The sequence below is a fragment of the Macrobrachium rosenbergii genome, chromosome 5 (genome assembly GCF_040412425.1).
Source record: "Macrobrachium rosenbergii isolate ZJJX-2024 chromosome 5, ASM4041242v1, whole genome shotgun sequence".
NCBI lineage: Eukaryota > Metazoa > Arthropoda > Malacostraca > Decapoda > Palaemonidae > Macrobrachium > Macrobrachium rosenbergii.
In genome coordinates, this window is record NC_089745.1 from 56,012,152 (window position 1) to 56,023,993 (window position 11,842).

The 11,842-nt window shown below is 34.0% G+C and overlaps 1 protein-coding gene and 1 long non-coding RNA gene across 2 annotated transcripts in view; one reads left to right on the plus strand and one right to left on the minus strand.

Annotated features, from left to right (window-relative positions):
- The window catches only part of LOC136838812 (regulator of microtubule dynamics protein 1-like), a 94,789-nt gene that overhangs the window by 72,853 nt on the left and 10,094 nt on the right, over positions 1–11,842 (minus strand). The gene's annotated exons all lie outside the window — the stretch shown is intronic.
- LOC136838814 (uncharacterized) overlaps positions 1,791–11,842 on the plus strand; it is a 21,221-nt gene continuing 11,169 nt past the window's right edge. The window contains exon 1 of the long non-coding RNA XR_010853116.1: positions 1,791–1,867. This is a non-coding gene — a long non-coding RNA (uncharacterized lncRNA). The remainder of the gene's footprint in view (positions 1,868–11,842) is intronic.

Consider the following 11,842-nt stretch of genomic DNA (forward strand, 5'->3'; position numbering starts at 1 on the left):
TATGCAGTGTCAGAGGAAAATCGAGGGGTGAAGGTACTAGACTACACTGATTTATGGTTGATTAAGATTAAGCTGGTTTTATGCCCGCACGGGCATTTTCCCCATAAAACAGCCCGTATTTAGTGTCGAGGTTCTTATCTGCTTTTGATGCAGAGTACGGATGGATAAGTGCTTTCAATAACAACGACGAGGGCAACACGAACCTCATGGTTTAGGGGAGGGTGCATAGTGATGGCCGCCAACCTTGGCGGCTAAACCGAGGTGCGGCAGGGGATCTTGGACCGCCCAGTGGGAAATTATATACGAGCATGACGGCTTAGTTGCAATGACGTAAGCAAAACGGCAAAACATACAAACGGAAACAAGCAAGAAATAAATATGAATGAACAGACAAACATCGCTAGGAATGAAATTGGGACAAGATATGAAAAAAATACAAGGAGATATTTCAGAAAAATCTACGATGTTTGATATTATGGAAACAGCAACAATGAAGGATGTGATATACATGAAAATGCAAAGCTATGTATATGAAGAAATAAGAGAATACAATTAGAAAAAAATGATTCTACACAGAAGAGCAGAAAATGGAAATAATATGAAATGGCAGAGGAAGAACGAGAAGCAAGATTGTTACGGTAAGTGCACCTAATGAGAAAAGAAGAGAACAACCCATTCAAGTCTCTTGGTTAGGACAGACTTTTCAGATGCCTAAAGCTTACGTTGAAGCAAGCCCACAACATAAACCAGCAAGTCCACAACATCTCACACACACACACACACACACACACACACACACACACACACACACACACTCACTTCTCTGTTTAAAAACACTATTTTTGATAGGTGGCAAGAGTATGATGTAAATTTAACACGGAGTCGAAACTTAACCGAATTTTTTAAAATACTTTTATCAAAGTTGTCTTAGAAGATCAATATCAGCCTGGGCACCCGAGGACTGGAATGCCAAAGAATTTACAAACCCGATGTCAGACTTACTAAGCCCTAAGCAAACCTTACTGCTTCGTCTTCTCAAGCAATTAGGATCCGCAGGATTCGGGATAAGTCAGTTAGCCATGTTTTCTGGAAAATGGAAAAAATCACCATGTCCAAATGATCAAGAAACTATACCCTTTGTCAAAAGCTTATTAACTGTGGACATTAAATTCCCTGCCTTACAGAGAAATCAGCATTGTCTGAAAATCATTACTGTTTCCTCTGCAACTACATGAACACTGAATGTTCGCACAGCATCCAAACATAAAACAAAATCGATCTGCAAATACAAGCTGATGAAGAAGCACGAGGTCATACGAGGTCAGTTTAATCTAAATAAAATGGAAAATGAAAAAGTAGGTCATTCCTGCAATATGACGTTCCTGACACAAAGGAACTTACTATTTAAAGTTTCAAGAACTTCTACGTCCCAATTCCCTAAATCTATGAAGCTTCCATTGACATGCCAATAAACTAAAATCCTCACCCTCTTGTTTCAGTTAAGAAATATGGAACTCTAACTTCCGTATCTAATTCAAGAGACAGCGTATGGCAAAATATAGGTAACCGAATAACTCTATGTTCCAGAGTATAATGACAATTACTTTATATTCAACGTTGTTTTGTCTCTCTTGCAGCATTGCCTTTTGCCTTTAAGACAGTGTCCAGGAGAGAGAGAGAGAGAGAGAGAGAGAGAGAGAGAGAGAGAGAGAGAGAGAGAGAGAGAGAGAGAGAGAGCACGTGGGAGGTGATGAGACAGGCGTGCGCATCCCTCCTGGATGCTTATATAGCTAGACGTATCTCTGAGCTCTCCTTCACTCACGCCTAACCTGTTTCAGCATCGTCAGCCCCCTCTACGAGCAAAACAGTAAGTCATTCTTTTTATACTTTCTCCAAAATAACTTTCCGTAACTTTGGTGTAAATGGCAGATATTTAATTACACAATGTTTTCCTATAAGATTTATTGCGGTCAAGTAACTCGAGAGCAAATTGACATTTTCTATGTGATAGAAAAACATATCGGAAGACTTGGAGGGGAAATTTATGGGCCCTAAATTTCCTACTCAAATATCGTCCCTCGTGAAAGTGGCGCCGATGATTTCCGCAAACCAAAAGGTAATGTAGGCGGGAAAAGCAGGAGCCATGCGTAGTGACTAAAGAAACAACGGAACAGATACCACAACCATTTTTCCTTTTCTCCATTATTGGTAAGTGAAATCTGTACGGCGCATTGAATATTGCCTCAAATTGAACTGCTAGCCATCCTGCATCGGAACTCGCTGATCAACGCGGCACGAAAATTGCTCGTAAAAGAGGGAGTTTTCCTCGAACTTTACCGTATAAAAATAAGTTCAGCGAAAACCTCTGTTCTTCATAAATCATAATCTTAGCAAACTGAAAATTGAAAGCACGTTTAGTTGCAACACGCATTACACATAACACGTGCTGCGAGTTGCGTGTACCATAGCTTCCCCAACGCTATTTTACTAGATGTAAGGTCTCACGAAAAAAGGTTAAGTATACCTTAGTTTCACCAGACCACTGAGCTGATTAACAGCTCTCCTAGGGCTGGCCCGAAGGATTAGACTTATATTACGTGGCTAAGAACCGATTGGTTACCTAGCAACGGGACCTACAGCTTATTGTGGAATCCGAACCACATTATAACGAGAAATGAATTTCTATCACCAGAAATAAATTCCTCTAATTCTTCATTGGCCGGCCGGAGAATCGAATGCGGGGCCAGCAGAATGCTAGCTGAGAACGATAAAGACCCGTCCGATGAGGAACTAAGGTCTCACGAAAAGTAGGATCTCAGGAAGTCCCTAGGTCTTGTCAAATGCAAATGCTTGTTAATTGTCAATGTAAATGGTCGGCTGGTATAGTGGTTAGCGTCGAGTATGCCACTCACAAGTCGCGGGTTCGCGCCTCCCCCAGGGCGATGAAAAATCACTGGCTTTGTATCATGATCTGTTACTACTGCAGAGTGGGGTCTGCGGTGGGAGATTGAAACCAGCATTCTTTGGAAGCTTGAATTTCAAGTCAACAGCCCCTCATTGCTCGTTCCATGTGAATAGGTTTCCCATAATAATAATAATAATAATAATAATAATAATAATAATAATAATAATAATAATAATAATAATAATAATAATAATTTATTTGCTATTTCTTTATATATGATAATTTTTCATATACAAAGAAATAGCAAATAGATTAGTGTGAGTGAAAGGATAGAAGAGTTTTTAAGAAGGTTGTTCGTAGGTCATTATTATTATTATTATTATTATTATTATTATTATTATTATTATTATTATTATTATTATTATTATTATTATTATTATCACCCTTTCAATTCTTCTTGCTCCTTAGACTACAAAAACTCACCTCAACCATTCTAACTTTTCATTTTGCATAAAAAAAAGATCAGTAATTAATTTTATATATGATAATTTTTCATATACAAAGAACCTTTAGTACAAACCTATTGCTTTTCTTGTTTCACGTGATTATATTGTGACCCCAAATAGGATTCTTTATCGTAGAAGAGTTTTTAAGAAATTGAATTTTTGTCTTACTTGTTAATATTTTCAAACTCTTCGTTAGGTCACATCCCAAATCAACATTTTCTATCAGCCACCCTTTATTATTATTATTATTATTATTATTATTATTATTATATTATTATTATTATTATTATTATTATTATTATTATTATTATTATCACCCAAGTGTTTTCAATTCTTCTTGCTCTACTTAGACTACAAAAACTCACCTCAACCATTCTAACTTTTCATTTTACATAATCACGATTTTGAACGTCATATGGTTCAAAAAAAGATCAGTAATTAATTTCCATAAAGTAGAGCGAATTGGAGACATTTTAGCTTAAGCCAAAAATACCACACAATCATACATTGTATCTTACGTCGGGATCGAACCCAGGTCTCCATAGGCGCTCATCTTCATGACCTTTTGTACAAACCTATTGCTTTTCTTGTTTCACGTGATCTTTGAATATTGTCTTCTCTCACCCCAACCTACTCTGCAATTCTTTCATCGTAGCAATATCCCACGTTTCGACTTCCTGGTTTCCAGTTGCCATCGTAACACAATTGAATTTTTGTCTTACTTGTTAATATTTTCAAACTCTTTCGTTATTCTCTGCAGTCTAAAAGAAGTTTTCTCTTCACAATCCCAAATCAACATTTTCTATCAGCCATCCTTCACTATTCATAACCTGGGAACAGAAATTTTCTTATATATATATATATATATATATATATATATATATATATATATATATATATATATATATATATATATATATAGAAATCATCAACACACAATGTGTGTGGAACAGAAATTTTTATCACATCGCCGTGATTTATAGTCAAAAGCCATGGAACCTGTTTTCCCAACTCCCGACTCAGCAATGACCAACTAGCACATTTCATTCACCATCCTTCTGAGTGAATTGGAAATCACCGTTCACTGCTTGGAACAGAAACAAATTTCAGCGAGATTTTCTCATTAACTGACCTACAAGTGTTGTTTAATCTGAGTGAATAAGATAGAAATCATCAACACACAATCACGTGTGGAACAGAAATAAATTTCTGACTCACGCCGATCGAAATAATATATTTTATGTTATATGGGTAAAGTCTAAAAGAAGTTGGGGAATTATAAGTTGATAAAGTTCGTCGTCTGAATAGTTGGGGAAAACCACAGAACACCAGTTGAGGTTCCAACTTTTAGACGTTCAGTGACGCCTTAGCCTGAGAGATTCGGCTATCAATTTAGGTTACATGAGTTGCGTCAACTGAACGTGAATGAAAGTTCTCGTGTTATGAGTCGGGGGTTGGGGAAAACCTGGTATGAGACAGGTAAGAAGGTTATCAACTATAATTCGATCCCTTCGGCTTATTTCGTTCCACACGTGATATATAAATATATTATTTCCGATGTAGAGTCGAATTGGGGAAAATATTAAACTTGCCCATATTTGTAGTTGCTCAGGTTAACTTCTTTTAGACTTGTATGGCCCAGTATAATATAGATATATATATAGTCAGAAATTTATATACACGTGATATATATTGATGATATATATATATATCATATATATATAAATGTTATATATATATATGATATATATATATACATTAGCTTGCCCAGGTAAGGTGCAGACCATGGAAACGTATACCACTGATAATGCCCTTGCTTTCCACCTGAGACCTGGTTCTGATCCTGTTCAGAAATTATATATATATTGATATATATATATATATATATATATATATATATATATATATATATATATATATATATATATATATATATATAATATATATATATATATATTATATATAATGCCAGCATGATTGTTAGGAAGAGTACATCCAGAGATAGCGCAGTGGTCAAAGTCACTGTCTACTGCTGTTTCTAAACCAGGCAGCAGTTCGAACGCTACTGGTGACGAAGCTCTTATCAAATATAACTCCCCTTGGGGGTTAAGTCATTCCCGAGGTATAGTGTACCGATAAACAACATTTGTGGCTTAATATTTGTGAAAACAAAAAATGTAACAGTGTGTGACAAAGTTATATATATTTTTATCTGTTTATTTCAATTTTAAGCTGTATCCTTTAATAAAGGGTGGATTCAGAGAAAAACAACACAGCAGTCTCGCCCAAATTCATACTAACTGTTTAATCATGGTTAAACCCTCCATGCATTAAAAATTTTACATCAACCAATCCATATACCTACACAGAAGGCTCGTCAGCAGCATGTCAAACTCCCCAACATGCATTCTCCTCTATCTTCCACAAATTCCTGCAATTCTTTGGTATTATAGCCCTTCCTTTCTAATATCTTTCTCACACGAGCTCTCCCACCCTTCCTAGGTCGTCATCTCCTCCTTTCCCTGAAACTTCTGATTCATACACGTTCCACCAGCATATCACTCCACATTCTTTCCTCATGAGCGACCTGTCTCAAAATAATCTGATCCATCAGTTCACTTATGCTAATCTTTTTACTTATTCCCTCACCATATATACTATACCAATCAGTTCATCTCATAGTTTAACACCTGCACTTGAAATCTATATAGTAGAGTTGGTTCAACAATCCCTTCAAATATTCCCTCTTTGGCTCTGTAGTGACTTCAAGTCCCATTCCGTCTCTTTCCAATCTTTTGCAAATACTCCACAACCTTTCTTGTTTAGCCTATTCTGTGTCACCTCTCCCTTCACCCTACCATCTATTATATTTGCTCCAAAAGTGTCATCAACATATTGTTTATATATTAGAGGTTTAAATTCTTTTGGGCAATTAAGCAACCACTGTTGTTCGTGGTGACTCATAAAAACATTAGCGAAGGTAGCTGATATAGGGTTGCCCATGGACAAACCTTCAGTCTGTTTCAAGTACCTGTTATTAAAGATAAGGAATTTATCTTCAGTTATCAGTTTTCACATAGAATCTCTCTACACCAACAACCCTATAAAAGAAACTATCAAATAATCTCTGATTCTGTCTATGAAAATGACAACTCATTTCGAAACCTCTTAAAGAAAGAGTTTGAACACCCATTGAACTTAGTAACTGAAGATAATTTCTTTATCTTTAATAACTGGTACTTGAAACAGATTGAGGGTTTGTCCATGGGCAACCCTATATCAACTACCTTCACTAATATTTTTATGAGTCACCATGAACAACAGTGGTTACTTAATTGCCCAAGAGAATTTAAACCTCTAATATAAAAACGATATGTTGATGACACTTTCTTGGTTTTTGAAAATAATGAAAACGTTATGCCTTTTTTTTTTTTTAAATTATCTTAACACTCAACACGCGAAGATAAAATTCGCGATGGAGAGAGGTCAATAATAGAATACCATTCTTTGATCTACTTATTGAAAACGATAAGAACAATTCTGAAATGAACGCATCTTTATATAGCAAACCTACCTTCACCGGACTCTGTTTAAATGTTCTAATTGCCTGTTTTGAAAAATACAAAACAAATGCCATCACCACACATGTACACCAAGAATTTAACTTATCCTCAAATTATTCATTATTTCATAAAAGAGTTAGAATTTTTACATTAATTTTTCAAACCTAATGGTTTGTGTGACAATATTTTTCATGGTTATGTACGTAGATTTTTAAATAATAAATTTAAACCAATTAATCGAAAGAGTGGCCCTGAGAGAAAAATATTGTATTTTAGATTTCCTTGCATATCTAAATACGTAAACCATACATTGTGTAAAGAACTAAGAGAACTACTCCAGTTACATCTGCCACAAACTGACTTCAAACTAGTATTATATAACAACTTTAAAATAAAAACATACTTCAGTTGTAAAGAGAAATTACCGAGAGGTCTGTGTTCGTCGATTGTTTACAAATTTACGTATTCCAAGTGCAATTTGGAATATATCGGTTCCGGTATAAAGAATCTCGTTTCGCATCGACCAACATAGAGTTGTCAGTTCACGAACAGCCGTACCACTGGTAAGGCCTTTACAGTCAGCAATCAGAGATCACTGTCAAATTTTATGTAACTTAACTGTAAACAGTGAGGACTTTAAAATATTGACTGAGTCCAAGATCTTAAAATTTTAGAATCTATTTTGATTAGGTTAATTAGGTTAAATAAGCCAGCTAAACCTTGTACATAATGTAAATGTTTTCATGCCCGAGTTTTTTAAAGATTCTTTAGGTTTTCTGTTAATCTTTCGACCTCTATTGCATTTTGTATTTGTAATATTGTATACTTTTACCATATCCATGTCTTTTGCTCATTTCAGCTGATTTTTTGATTTACCGAAACGTCAAAAATAAAGAGTTAAAATATGCTTTGGATGTTGTTCATCAATATATACTGTATATATATCTAATATTATATCAATATATATATATATATATATATATATATATATATATATATATATATATATATATATATATATATATATATATATATATATATATATATATATATATATAATCACCAATCTACGCTTATCGTTCATATTTTTTACATAATTCAACTGATTTCGTAGAGTCTCAGACACTGCTTAAATTGGCAGAACAGCACTCTCTTCAAATTACGGATGCATATTATAATTAACATACTGAATAACTAAATTCTTGATTTTCAGGCTCCAGAATTATTAAAAGCAAAGATGGCACCGGTACAGAACATATTGCATTTCAGACTGCGAGTATTACAGCTGCATTTACTCAGAGCCTGGTTAAGCCATGCAAATTTTGGCCGACTCATTGAAGCCTAACGTGAAGGACAATTTCCCCTTTTAACTGTCTGAACTCAAATTACTATAAATTTTCTAAAGAGCCAAAGTCGGCGTGTGGAGTGGTTTTCATATATTGCTAATTGCAGTTTCATTTCAGCGCACTTTATAATCCTTTCCAGAATGACATTCACATATGATGTCAATATTGCATTTATTGAAAGTTGGAAAACGTCTGCATAAATGCAAGTAATACATGCTTATTTGGAATCTATTTTGTAAGTTCTCAATTTCTGGTCCTCTTGGGTGAAATTATATATATATATATATATATATATATATATATATATATATATATATATATATATATATATATATATATATATATATATATATATATATATATATATATATATATATATATATATTAAATATAAATGTATTATATAAATGTTATATATATTATATATATATATATGTATTTACTAAGTTACACAGACCGTGTGACTAAATGTATTGCAAGAGTTAGAATGAAATAACAAGAGACACAAGTACCTCCCGCTTTCTGTATTTAATATACACTTCTTCAGGGTACAATACTTTACGATGAAGAAGTGTAAACACACGAAATGACTAGGTACTTGTGCCTCTTATTATTTCCCCTGTGGTTACTGAAACACACATACACATACACACACACACACACATATATATATATACACATATATATATATATATATATATATATATATATATATATATGTGTGTGTGTGTGTGTGTGTGTGTGTACATATTATATTGTCAAGAGCCTACATGTTTTTCTCTGGTTTCTTTGACTTATGTCATTTTTCAAATACGCTTACTTGACGACAACTTCAAATCAGACTAGATTCACACATAGGTTTGCAGATATGTTTACCTTAATGATGTTATGGCCTAAAAGGAGTTTGAATATGAGAATGAACCCAATGACACTAACAAAAAATAGTATGTCTTTATGTGTTATAAATTGTTTCTAACCAGCAATAATAATAATAATAATAATAATAATAATAATAATAATAATAATAATAATAATAATAATAATATTAATAATAATAATAATAATAATAATAATAATAATAAAGGATCTATATCTAGCATATTTTTCATCATCAATCCCTCCTCCCTAACACTTGGTGACTCCCAAGAGAAAAAAAGATTACGATCAAATGCCCTTTCGCATTCATACTTTAAGTGCTAAACTGCGGATGAACTCACTGTGCAAAGCACTTTCACAACATTAGGAGCCTCATATACCTACGTAAAAAGATTATCAGCTTTTGTCGAATTCCCCTGCTCAAACTACACCCTTCTTGTGTATCTCGCATTCACTTTCCCTTTGCATGGATGCTGATGCTCCTCTTTTCGCTGGCACTGATGCTCCTCTTTTCCTATAACTCTTTCACACTAGCTATCCAGTCTTTTCTAGGCCTTCCAGTCCCCCTCACTTCTAAAGGTTTCTGAACTATGCACTCTTTCCACTAACCTAACACCTTCTACTCTTCTTACAAAGACTAAACCATCTTAAAATCCTCAACCTTTTATTCTTTCATATTTAACTTCAATAAAGGAGAGTTGGCTCAAAAATACCTTCATAAACCTTGGCTAACATATGGTTAAAGCTTCCTCTGAATTTTCTGCCCAAATCCTGCTACAATTCCTTATTCTATCCTTACTGAACTACTCAATTCCTCGTCCCACCACGAGCTACTTTATTTCCTCTTCCTGCACTCCTAAAATCAAATCAGATCCCTTCTAACTCTATGACCTCATCCTCTTCTTTAATCCTATCCCATTTTTTACTCATTTTCTCCCTATACGTTCTCCTCATTTCCCTTCTTATCAAACTCACTTGTCTTTTACAATCTTTCAACCATAATAACATTCACTGTACTGTGCATCATTGCTATTGAATAATTTACTGCTCAAAACACAGTCGATAAAAACCTGTTAAAAAAATCAACGCCCACTGAAGGTTCTGACTATTTTAACCCGGTGTTTAAAGTCGCACTTAAATATTGGAGCTTTAATCAAACCTCAACAGCCTTAGTGTTTTCGGTTTCTGCTTATGAAAACCTGGGAAAATTTTATACAAAGAGAAATTATGACTAATTTTGTGGATTCTTGTTTTTCGCGACTCCTACGACCTTCCCTGTTTCAAGAGCCAGGTCCGTCGCCTCCTTCTGATTTAGTATAAGGGTCGCATCTATTTAGTTAGGTTTGGCTAAAAACTTATCCGCCGGTGGGCTGTGCACAAAAATAATGAAGTCTACCTTGCCTCTTGAATAATGGGAGAGTTATGACTAGGAGCACTTTCGAATTGGGATAAAAGTAATTTCCGTACAATACTCATACCTTTGGAAAAGTCGTTTCCAAAGTGTGATACATGCATGGTATATAACCATAATTACTCACTCCTCCATCTCTTCTGAGGAATGTGAGAAATAGCTCTTGTTGCCGAAGTGAGTCAAGTTTTGAGACAAGAACTTAGTTACTGTAAATAAAATTAAGTCTTTTGAATCAAATGTCCACGAGAACAAAGAAAGAACTTCTCCAAACTTAAACTAGACTCAACATGAAGGGGGAAACGGACAAATAATATACGCATCTTGAAAAGTGAACTGCCTTCCGTACAGTTTTTCAAAGATGAGTTGGTCATATTCTAAGCTTGTTTAACATCAGCATACTCAAACGTTACACTGAATATGAAATAATAATATAAACAAACATAAACAATTTCTTTGGGAATTTAGCCGAAACTAAAAATTATACTAAATAAGCCAATAATGATGACTTCTGGAATCTATGTTCAAACTAGTAAGAGCTCTTACTTGGCCGAGTCCTCAAGAGTGACCGAAAGGTTAAAGAATTTTAAGCATTTGAGAAACAAGTAACCAAAAATCTAGACTTCCACCTTTTGAAAACTTAAACTGTAAAGGGATATTAAATATTGGTTCATTCTATTCTATCGTATGAGTAAGATGAATAAAAGATAGCATCTAAGACGAAGTACATTTATCAGTAAAAGTCAGATACAACTAGGAAAAACAGACTACTTACTGACATACGTTTTCCAATTCATGGACAATACAAATAAGAATTATGGAGCAGTTTTTCTTTTGAAATATATATGTACGGAGGGAGAGAAACGGCAAAAAAATCATATAATAAGACTGGTCACAAAAGGAAGTCTCCTGCAACAAAGCATTTACGGTATATAATAGGAAAATAAGAAAGTCAAAGGTTCTCCTTGATCATGGGAACAATTGACATGTCTGATCAATCGCTGAAAGAAAGAAAGAATGCAGCAAGATTGTCTACCATAAAAGGAAAAACGGAGAGTTGAGAATTACACAATATTATCATTATATACATATATATATATATATATATATATATATATATATATATATATATATATATATATATATATATATATATATATATATTATATATATATATATATAGATGAAAATCATAAGACAGGTGTGTAGGTCTGACCGGTTTCAACTTTATTTTCAAG